This window comes from Glycine soja, chromosome 20 (genome assembly GCF_004193775.1).
Source record: "Glycine soja cultivar W05 chromosome 20, ASM419377v2, whole genome shotgun sequence".
Taxonomy (NCBI): domain Eukaryota; kingdom Viridiplantae; phylum Streptophyta; class Magnoliopsida; order Fabales; family Fabaceae; genus Glycine; species Glycine soja.
The window spans coordinates 37476842-37489040 of NC_041021.1; the positions used below are offsets into that span (position 1 = coordinate 37476842).

Below are 12199 nucleotides of genomic sequence, written 5' to 3' on the forward strand. Positions count from 1 at the left end.
AAAACAGAAAATATATTATCCATAAAATAGTTTTACATCGTAAAATCATAAATCATTAATTTATTATTTTTTATAATAATTATTTTGAAAGTAATGTAAATAATAATTTTTTATTAATTATTAATATAAAATTGTTTTACATATCTAGTCATTAAATTCTTGTTAAAAACACATGTTTTTCATTTTAATTTATGAAACTGTGTATTTATATAAAGGAATTATCGAAAGTATAATTTTGTAGTAAAATAAACTAATGTATTTAATATTCATACGCCATGGGAATATAGAACTTTACACAGATAATAATTACAATTTATATTAAACATAGCTTTTGAAATAATTAATGTAAAAATTAATAATTTTATTTACCTATATAAGTTATTTTGCATTAATTTTATCTAGGTAAATAAAATTATTAGGAACTGAACATAAATTATTTACCTACATAAAATTTTATTCAACTAAGTATTTGTACATAATTGCTTGAAATGTTAGTTGTTACTTCTTAGGGACCACATAGATATGTCAAAATTGGCATTTGACTATCGGTTTCGTCTCTTTTATGGGTATGGTTTTGCCTCAACAAGGGTCATCACCTATATGAGATAATAATACTAATAATAATTATAGAAATTGAAAAATTAAACCGTGGAAACAACACACACATACGTGTACAATATACATACGTACACTACATAATATTAATATTGGAGGGTCAGTTGCCCCCTAAAACTTAAGTGTAGGTTCATCCTTAGATAAAATCGTTTGTTCAACTCTTAACACGTAGGGACAGGTATATACTACCATTATTATGCTTTTTAAGGCATTAAACTTTTGATTAAATGACATAATCCAATCAACTGATTAAATATAAGTAATTAAGATTAAATCATTTGATTTTTGATAAAAAAATAATTTGTAATCAACCTTTATTTAATTTTCGATCAAATTCTAAATTAATCAATGTCTTTTTTCTTTAATAAATTAAAGGATTAAGAGAAAAAAAATGACCTAGACCTAAGTAATAGGTGTAAGTACTTATTGTTTTCATTTTGTTTACAAAGTTTCTTATTTGAGATTTGGTACAAATGGTCTCATTTTTGAAACAGTGGCACAAATGGTTTATGAGTCAACTTAGACAAAAAATATTCTCTTAATTTTAAAATGGCAATAATTTTTTTTTTCATTTTTAGATAAGTAATAAGTTGATTCACAAATTCACAAAACAAACATATTTAACCAATAAGTGGTTTAACTCTAATGGAGTATGCTTCAATTGTTATAAATTATAGTAGTTGAATTTGATTCTAATGAATAAAAAAATTACTTAACCAAAGAGTTTTGCAAGTCAACACATATAAATTCACCATTAAACGAAGCATGATTATTTAAATTATTTTGAATTTTGTGGAAATACAAGTTATAGAGAGAGAGGAGAGATCAATTTGATCCAATAGTAACTTTTAAATAGTTACTCTTTAGCTTAATTATTCATTTTCTTAAAATTTAATGATTAATATTAATTATTCATTACGATAATTTGATTTTAAAAAAATAAATGATAATGATGAAGAATAACTCTATAGTAAGTTGATTTTTCCTTTTATATATATATATATATGTGGTTAAACTCTTCAATTCTATCCATAAATAAAATAGGATTAGTTAAGTTTTTAATCCTCCAACTTTTCATATTCTATTTTTTAGTTCCAAAAAAAATATTTGACAATTTTTAGTCTTCTATTAGTTTTTTTAACTAAATTTAGTTTAAGTGTAAGGTCTAAGTAATAAAATATGCTTTGGAGCAGTATACTGTTGTTTCCAACTTCTTAAATCCCTACCTCCTTCTATTTTAAGAAAATTGGTTAATTTTTCTCTTATTTCTTTCATGTAATAACTATCTTTTTTGTCAAATTCAAAAATTTTGAAATGGTTTAAATATACTTTTTATTTCTGTATGTTAATAGTTTTTTATTTTTGGTTCCTATAATTTTTTTTTCCTAATTTTAGTGCTTGTAAGATTTTTTTGATCATTTTTAGTTCCTGTGGGTAAGGGTGTTCAAAACCGAAAGAAACTTTTTATAAATTTTCAAATTGATTATAAAAAAAAATGTTCAAATTGAAAACTGTCAAAAGAAAAAATCTAAAAAATTGTGTACTTTTTGTGGTTTGATTTGATTTTTACATCATGTTATAAAAATCGAATCAAATCGCATATTGTATTTATATTGTGGTAATTTGTAATAAATATTAAGTAATTTATTAATTTTTTTTATAATCAAAATACATATTTTACTTTCACATGTTAAAAAGAATGTACTAATAATGTTAAATATTATGTGATGCATAAATTACTATCATATTACAAAAAGAGTTGGTAATATCATTTTATATTAATGCTAAATAGAAAAAAAATTATAATTTTTAACTGAAATATGCTAAAAAAAATTAAGAAAAAAATAAATTCATTTTTAAAATAATATAATATAATAATTATATAAGTTTAATTGATAAATTTTTAATTATAAAAATATAAAAAAAATCATCAAATCGAATTGAATCAAACCACAAAAGATTGATTTGATGTGATTGAATTTGTTTTTATATTAAAATCCAAATAAACAAAATCACATCTTTATTTTATATTTGATTTAGATAACTTTTTGTCTAAAATAAAACCAAATTACACTATTAATACCTCTATTTGTAATTTTATGCTTTTTAATTTTGATCCCTATAAACATGAACTTATGAGAGTTATAAATGAAAAAATTAAAATGGCTAAAGTAAAATAAATACGAATTTACAGAAACTAAAAATAAAAAATAACTTAAAGAAATGAAAATTGAAAAAGTGTCAACTCATCGACACTAAAATTAAAAAAATTAACTTACATGACTTAAAAATAGAAAAATATTTACTTAGACCAACCAAAAATAAATGAAAAAACACTCTAATTTACATACACAAAATACATATTTAAGCGTTTTGAAATTAATGACCGGACGAAAACACCATTAAAGTGTCTCTTAGTAAAATTAAATCGATAGTAGCCTTTTAGTTATTGGTTAAAATGTTATTGCCAATTTGTTGGAAAACCATAAAATTTCTTATATTTGTAAGTGGGTAAACAATAACTTGCTGAACAATAAATTTAACCAACAATAATTGAAAGAAAATACTTGAATACGTTTTTTCTTTTTAATTTAAATATGTGTAATTTTGATCTTTTAATTCTTAAGTAATTTTATTTTTTAATATTAAGTTGGTCTTACCATCATTCTTTAAAATCTTCAAAAAAATTCACTATAAAATTTACAGAGTTAAAATTACATATAATTTAATTTAAAGGAGTAAAAATAAGAAATTAAATAAATGGACCCGCAAAAACTATAACATTTTCCCTTTTAATTTGGACCTGCAAAGGCTTTAATATGGATAGAAAGTAATTTTCTATCTTCTGAAAATTAACCTAAAAGACTACTACTAAAGCTAAAAGAGACTAAGGAAAATAAAATTCAGAGATATTTCATTCATTGATGATAATAGGTAAAGATAAATACATTTATATAACCTAAGAAATATTAATCAATGAATAATAATGATCCAAGTATCAACATCCTATTATTCTAACACAAATAAAATAAAAACAATCAATTATAGATTATATATTTATTTCCAATCAATAAAATTCTTAAACCATTTTATTTTCTTTCTATTGGGCCTCATTCGGCCCCGCCTATCAAATACGGTGGTAACAAACTTTTTCAGCATGTTTGTTTTGCTTCCAAAATGTAGTTTGGGTGTAATTGATTTTTTTCTTTGACGAAAAAGTGCATGGAAAGTCACCAAATATGAGTTTTGCTAATTGTAGCACAAACCTTTACCAGTTCATTTTTCGTATTATTTTAAGATCAATACATAACTAGTTAATAATATTAGATATTTATAAACTAGTATTTTAGCCTATGCATTGTAAAAAATATATTTATTTTATATAATTAAAATTTATAATTTGTAATAAATAAATATTTTTAAATATATAAATTATGTTATAATTGTAATCTATAATAAATGAATATTTTTAAATATATAATTCTATTTTAAATTTATGATAAATATGTTGTGATATATTATTATTTATAATATTAATTTTTGATAACTTCTTTTTAAAAATATTCAAATTTCAGTTAGAATTAAAGAGGTTGAAAATGATAGATTAAAAAAAATAAAAAATTAAACTAAATCATTCACTTAGAAACAGATAAGATGATATGCCAAATGTATGTTGATAGGATGTTTAAAATTATGAAATATTCATCTATCACTACTAAAAGAATAACATATATACTCATTAAATATAATTTAATTGTCAACACATATTGAATATGTGAAAAATGACTTGAATTTAATAATGACATAATATATTATTGAGAATAGACGATTAAATAATGTGACTAGATGATTGATGATTAGTCTAATAATCGACTTAAATGGTTAAATCTCATCAAAATAATAACATGTACACATTGATTATATAATAATCTCATGAAAATTACCTTGAGTGATTAAGCCAGAATTTTCTCATTGTATTAAGGGAAATACTATACTACTCAATTAAATTCAAATGAATATCCCAATCCCATTTATGGTCACAATCAAACCATCAAAATCACTTTGAAAGGTTGCATCTCCTATTCATTGCTAATTTGCTAAACAATCAAAAGTCTAAAACACAAAGTCAATGTATGACACATTGAAGTAAAATGAGAAAAAAGATGAACCAAAGGGTTGTCATACAATGTTGACATATATAAATGCGAATCCAAGATGATTATGATATAGGTTAGGTGATACCATAACAAGTTTGTCCGAAAAAGTCGCGAACCATATCATCGAAAGTAACTGTGTCATCACTATATTGATGGCAGAAGCTGAATTTTTTTTAAGTAGTTGTATTAGACGGAGATGTAGAACAATTGGTCGAGTTCATGGCAATGGCATCATCCACCTTCAGGTATATGGTTCGTGCTGCTGTTGAATCATGAAAACATGTTGGCTGCTACAACTACTAGAACAAAGACAAAAGCACTTGCTCTCCTTCCCATCACTCTTTGTTTTTGGAACTTTCAAGTATTTAATTAAGGTGAGTCTGCCTTGGTTTTATTTACACAGAAAAAGAAAAAAAAAACAACGATTGCCGACTAATTAAGATAAGATATACTACTAGGTGTTACTCCATCCTGATAGTACAGTACATTTAATTCGTTTAATTTTGAATTAACATTATCTTATCTAATAACATTTGTACTTACTTTTTTTTTAAAAAATAATTTTAAATTAACAAAAAGGCCCTTTTTAACCTTTTTAGTATAAAATATAAAAAGATATAATTAAAAAATAAAGGATATAAAATATGAAGAAAGTAATGAGATTTTATCTCACTTTTTTTAAAATTTTTTTTAATATAAAATATAACGTTTAATTATTATTTTATATCTTTAAATCAAATTTATCATGTTGAAAAAAAATTTGTGACTTTGTTATGGCAATGTGACCCGTGGATTTTTGTTTTACAATTTTATCACCTTCCCTTACGGGAGTTGGGGGAAAGAGAATCCAAAAAACTAATCACCACGGCCTCTAACTTTGTTCTCTTTTAACTGAATCAACAAGTCTTTAAAGGCCAAAGTAAAATTCTGCAAAAAGCTGCCAAATAAACAACAATTTCAGGCTTCTGGGAGGGTTTCTTGGGTATTAAAGTTAACTTTATGGGGAGACGATGATAAGGGTGTTGAAGTATATATCATTAATAAGTTGATTATAGCTTCTTATACCTGTAAACCATTTATTGATATCCACTCGACAACTCATAGGATTAGAATTTGGTTCTTCCATGCCAACTAACACATGAATATACATATAAAAAGAATATGATATCAAGAAATTCGGGCTGTTATGGCAATAGTACTAGCATAGTGTTTTCCCTTTCAAACTCAAGAACAGAAAGTGATGAAGACTGAACTTTTACCATCAGCTTTGCGTGTGAGGTATGAGGATGATGTGGGAATGAATTGGCATTTTTCTTTTCCACAAAACCTTTAAGTATGTATATGTGAAACACATAGTATTATTATAGTTAAATCCAACAAAAAGCACTATGTATAATATAAATTCCTTAAAATTGGCCTTTCAAGATTTTTAAAATTTGAAAAAGTTGAAATGAATTGTTAAGTACCATTTTTATCTAAAAGCAGCCAGACGATCCATGGCATCAAAATATTACCTTGAATAACTTTCCTTCAAGTTGTCATGCAGTACCTTTATATGGATCATGGGCATGGTTGATGATCTAAGGTTGAGTCATCCCACCAAAGGGTCAAGATTCACTTCCTAGTTTTCATCCCTTTAAATACCTCTTTGGAATACAAGGGACTCATCAACCCAAGTGAGCATAATTCCTTTAGCTAGTTCAGACCATTCCTCTTCAACTTCTGCTAGTCTCTTCAATTACACAAAAACCTTATTAATCATTAATCATGCAGACCTCACTTCTTCGTGAGCTAGTTGTTGTAACTCCAGTCATCTTGGAAACATATGATCAGCTTCAAAACTCAGTTAACAGATACTTACCTGGTCCTGCCACTCAATGCCAATATTCAACCACGACCTCAAAGCAAACTAAAATTTTCTTTTCCTTTTACACACAAACATCTAACTTTGTTTAGACGTAGTTATATATATCTGCAATTGTTTAGCTTGGTGAACAGATCTAATTCTATTTATATTACTCTGAAATTGCAGTGAGTGTGAGGACAAATATATCTGAAACTGTTTAGAGAAATTTAAGCTTAGGGGTTCTCATTCTTTGAGTAGGTGGAGTGGAAAAAGTGTTCAAGCAGTTTTTTTAGCATGAGAGAAGGGGAGAGGATGTTAAAAAAGTTTCCCAATGTTATCTTTCCACCACATCTGGTCCTCTAGCAGGTTTCCTCTTCATCTCCACTGACAAGGTTGCCTTTTGCAGTGAGAGATCAATGAAAGTCTTTACTCAGAAATGTCACATGTTGAGGATCCGTTATAAGGTCAGTTCATGGTATATATCCATCCTGCTTGACACGACATATGACCTATGATATTGATAGCTATTCAAACATGGTTCATATAAGCTGAGTTGCAGACTTAGCTGCTAGCATTTCACGTTGTGAATGCAAGAGTTCACAATTTGATGCCTTATTTGTTGCAGAATCCAAGCTATATGTATTCTGTGGCAAATTGGCTGGCAGTGCTAAGGGCCACACTACTTTTGTGGAAGGTATCCATCCATCCAGGCACATACCTGTGTTAGAAAGGAAGTAGAGGAGGGAAAAATACATAGAAGAAGAGGGAACAAAATTGTTAGCTTCCCAAATGTACAGGTTTCAGCCTCAATTTTACCCATTAGTTTATTATGTAAATGTTATCAGAACCAGAGTTTGTAATTGAGCTTGTATCATACCATCTAACATTTTAGTCAGATTTGTGTATAAGTATTTAAATGTGAGTCTGTTTTGTTTAATTAGCTTAAATAATTAACGGGAAGTCTGAAAAGAATACAATTGATAAATGGGCACGTCAATTATAGTTAGTGAATTGATTTCGTTAACTGTTAACTGTTATCAGTATAGTGATGTTTGATTAATTAAACTTAAGTTGGTTGAAGTTATTGATCTTACATTCTCACTGGATCCAACTTATAAATCAGTTATAGGGGGTTTAGCATGACTCCAGATGGGTTGTGAAATATGCATGTGAGTGCAATCACATTAGGACACTTGAAGTTTAATGTTAAACCACCCACGATTAAGTCCCGTATCGATGAGTAAAGATAACAATCATCTGAAGTATTTTTATAAAACGCACGTTTCAAAGCATAGAAATTCATACCTTTCTCGGCCTTTTGGCTAAGATCAAGTGTAGTATCTGTTCTTATCAGTTTAATATCTGATATGTGGGCCATTGGTCCACACGATATTAAATTTATTTCTTGAAGGGGAGGGCCCAACACAGTAGCTTGCTACTGGGGTCTTCAAGCGTCGCCCGTGTGTTGCACTATAACATGGGCCTGGCGCGCCCTACTTAAGAGTTCAAGTTTCTCTTATAATATTGTACATAAGTTATAGTTTGTATTATAATGTTTGGATTTGGATGATTTTAATGACTAAATTGCTAGTATTTAAGTTTCTCTGTTCATAAGTTTTTTAAGTGATTATGAGGTACATAATTTATGTATGTTGTGAAGATAATCCGACTTACTCAATTTATTTTCAAATGTAATAAGTTATTATAAACTAGACAGTTTTATATAAATATTTTAAACATCAAATTCTCTTTACATAATGTTTTATTTTTGTATTTTTGAACTCATTTTTCCAATAACTTCATATCATTATTTTTTATAGGAAGTTTTGAACCGAGATTGTTTCATATCAATTTATTGTGTGCAGGTTTTTCTAGTGGATTCTTCGTCCATCATCCATTTTTCTCTTCTGTGAACTGTTTTCTAGTGATTTTTTTTCCTGTAAGAGTTTATGCAAGTTTTGCTGTGATTTTGTAAAAATGATATTTTTAAATTTAATAAAAGTTTCATATATAATTTTAATGTTTTCTATGCATAGAAAAGTATAAAAAGTTAAATGTTTTTAGAATATTTTTGGCACATAATTTTGTCCAATTTTATTATTCATTCGCATACAATGTTATAAAAGTCATTAAAAAACCATAAAGAATGCAATTAATAAATATCTTAATATCATAAAAGAATTAAGAAAATAGTTAATACTTGAATAATGAATAGTATTATCAAAAGAAATAATAATATTTAATTCATACACTAATCTTAATTAATCGGCCATTCTAAATCCAGATATAATGATGCTTAATTTTGAATATACATTGGCCGATTATATATATTGAGGCGCAGATGTGAAGGATTATATATACACAGTGGCCGATTCAACCAATCCAAGTATTAATGATGCTTAATCATTGTATTTGAATATATTAAATCCAAAACTAGTTCATGCAATTAATATCCTTTTTTTCTCAAGCTTGGCCACTGTATATATATAATGCTTCACATCTGGGTCTCAATATATGGAACACCTTTTTCTTCCTTTCGAAATCCAAATATAATGATGCTTAATTTTGAATTTATGTTGCTGTCTTATCTATTCTGTTATTATCCCGTGGAAGCTGTGCTCAATTTTGTAGACATCCAACTTAACTAATTTTCTCCTTCGTTCAATGTATTCAAATTGCAGTGACCAGTGAAAGTGGGGGCAAACATATCTGAAACAGTCAAGATAAGTTAAACTTTTTTCAAGTGTTCAAGCAGTTTTTTAGTGTGAGAAGAGAAGGAGAGACATTGTTGAAAGCTCTCCCAGTGTTATCTGTCCACCACATCTGCCTCTCTAGCTTGTCTCTTCATATCCACTGATAAGGTTGCCTTTTGCCATGAGAGTTCAATGAGAATCTCTACTCAGGCCACATGTTGAGGATCCTTTATAGGTCAATCATCAAGTAGTATATACATAAACCTCTTCATATTTCTCTGTCTCTTTTGATGCAAGATTTGCTGAAGTATCGAAAAGTATATATGGTCATGTACTGCAGGTTGTCATTCCACTGAAGAGGATCAAGTACAATGACCAAAATGAAAATGTTCAGAAACAAGACTGTTAACAGTTTTCATTTCTGGTTTTATGGGTGTCTTGAGATATCATAATAAAACTTTCAAATATCTTAAGTAGGTGGTTTTTCAAGCTTAGTTGAGTAGCAAAATCCAACATTTGAGCTTGAAGCTTCATGTTGTCTGGACAAACATAAAGATACAAGTGATGATCAGAAACAACATTTTAGTCTGTGACAGCAAATGGTCGAGGTTCACATATCTGCTGAATTGCAGACTAGGCTGTTGGCTCATTGTGGACAAACATTGTGAAATACAATTCAATTGTTGACCATTGGGTCCTTTGTTGCTGACTGGTTGGCAATGCTAATTAGTAAGGACCAGACTGCTTTTGCAGAAGCTAAGCCAGCCAGGGACTTGCCATAGAAGAAAAGTGCAAAGGGCAGAGAAATTGAATAAGAGGGACGAAAAATGGTTCTGAATACAGTGTTAGTCACTGCACTATGCCATGGTAAAAGAAGACATAACCAGATGTTGGATGTACTTCAACCACATGTTTATCCCTAACAGGACCAAGATGGGTGCCTTGTAATGCTCCTCCCTATAATTTTATTAAGCTTTCTTTTGTTGATGGATAATCCTGATCAGGTCAGCTTGTGGTGGCTGGTTGGATGAAGTTATTGGGGTGGCCTGGAATCCTGGTCAGTGTGGTAGCTGGTTGGCTGAAGTCCCACATGGAATAAAGAAAGAGAAGGAACTGACAGAGGCTAATATAAAAGAGGAAAACATAGTCCTTTTAAAGGCATCTTTGCGCTTGGGGCAATGACGCAGCTAGTGAGGTTCTAACCGAGGCGCGTCTATTGCTGGTTGAAAACTATTTCCAAACCCCCTCTTAGGCCTGGGTTCACCCTAGGCCTTCGAGAATTTCTGGAAGGGCTCCCTCAGGGGCAAAGCCTTACAAACTGAGTTCAACTTTCTTCTCATATATTGAATGTGAGATTTTAAATACCAAGTACTATAACCCAAGCAGGCTTGGATTTTAAATACCACAGTATTTTTTCTGGTTAAATTTCCAAGACAGTTCGGTTCTCCAATGGATTGCATGGAAATGTGGACACAGGATTTGTTCCCTTACATCTACTACTACCCTGGAATCTTGTTCTTGAAGATATATAAACTGATACTAGAAAACCTTACAGGGTATTTTTTTTCTTCTTGAAAGTTGACTAGGATCTTACTGTCCCCTATTATTTCTAAAAGCAACCAAACAGTCCATGATGTGAAAATCTCATCTTGAATAATTTTGCTCCAAGTTGCCATGTCAGTAGCTTTATATGATGATCCAAGGTTGGAGTCATCCCATTAAAAGTGTCAAAGATTCACTTCCTAGTTTCCATCCCTTTAAATACCTCTTTGAAATACAAGGGAATGATCAACCCAAGTTAGCATAACTACCACCACCTGTTCCTCTTCATCCGCTATTTGACTTTTTTAGTGAGAGATCAATGAAAGTTTTCAGCCAGAAAGGGCACATGTTGAGGATCCATTATAAGGTCAGTCGTAAAGTAGTATATACATAAAACCTCTTCATATTTCTCAATTTCTCTTGATCCAAGATTTGTTGAAGTTCTGATAGGTATATATGGTTGTTTACAGGTTGCCACTCCATTGAAGAAGATCAAGTTTGTAAACCAAAGTAAAAATGTTCAGAAGCCAACACAAAAGTACATTGAGATAGTCACAGAAAACCTTTTGATTTCTGGTTTATGGGGATGATGAAATATCAGAAAACCTTGAAATATCTTGAGCAGGCTGTTTCTCAAGCTTAGTTGAGTAGCGAAATCCACTGTTTGAGTTTGAGGCTTCATGTTGTCAGGACAAACATATAGATACAAGAGAGATGATCAGAAACAAAATAAAAATTGGCAGGCTGGCAGCAATTATTGAAGACATTGGACTTTGTCTTTGATAAAAGCAGCTTCATTGTTTTATCCATTGTGCTGGACACAACATGTTGGTGTGACAGCAAATAGAAGTGGTTCATATCAGTTGAATTGAAGCACTTGGTTGCTAGTACAATGTGGACAAAAGGTTTTGAGTACAAGAGTTCATCATTGGTGCCTTATTTATTGCAGAATGCAAGCCACATGTATTTCAGTGGATGACTGGTTGTTAATGCTAATTAGTTAAGGACCAAAGGGCTTTTGCAGAAGGTATCCGTCCATGGACTAGCCTATGTTAGAGCTAGCTGGTCGATGAAGGGAGATTACGGTGGAAGAAAAGTTCAAAGGAAAGATAAACTGAAGGGTACTAAATTGCTAGTTGCCCAACTGTAGAAGTATAGGCTCAATTATTTGTAAATTTGATCATGTAAATATTTTCATAACCAGGTTACCGAAATTGTATTCCAGATTGTACTCTTCCTATCCAACTCTTTAATCAAATTTGCATATAATCTTTTAAATGTGAATTTGTTTGTCTTAATTAAAAGCTTAAATAATTAACAGGAATGCGACAGATGAAAGTGATAAA

General features: G+C 29.4%; 1 long non-coding RNA gene and 2 other non-coding genes across 3 annotated transcripts; all 3 read left to right on the plus strand.

Moving 5' to 3' along the window:
* The first annotated feature begins 7919 nt into the window (after positions 1-7919).
* On the plus strand, positions 7920-8115 carry LOC114403998. Its single transcript, XR_003664761.1, has one exon. It is a non-coding gene; the product is annotated as a U2 spliceosomal RNA (small nuclear RNA).
* Positions 8116-10471: 2356 nt separating this feature from the next.
* Positions 10472-10622, plus strand: LOC114404033. Its single transcript, XR_003664793.1, has one exon. It is a non-coding gene; the product is annotated as a U4 spliceosomal RNA (small nuclear RNA).
* A 131-nt stretch (positions 10623-10753) lies between these two features.
* LOC114402301 lies at positions 10754-12131 on the plus strand. Its single transcript, XR_003664410.1, has 2 exons — positions 10754-11220; positions 11324-12131. It is a non-coding gene; the product is annotated as an uncharacterized LOC114402301 (long non-coding RNA).
* Positions 12132-12199: the final 68 nt, after the last annotated feature.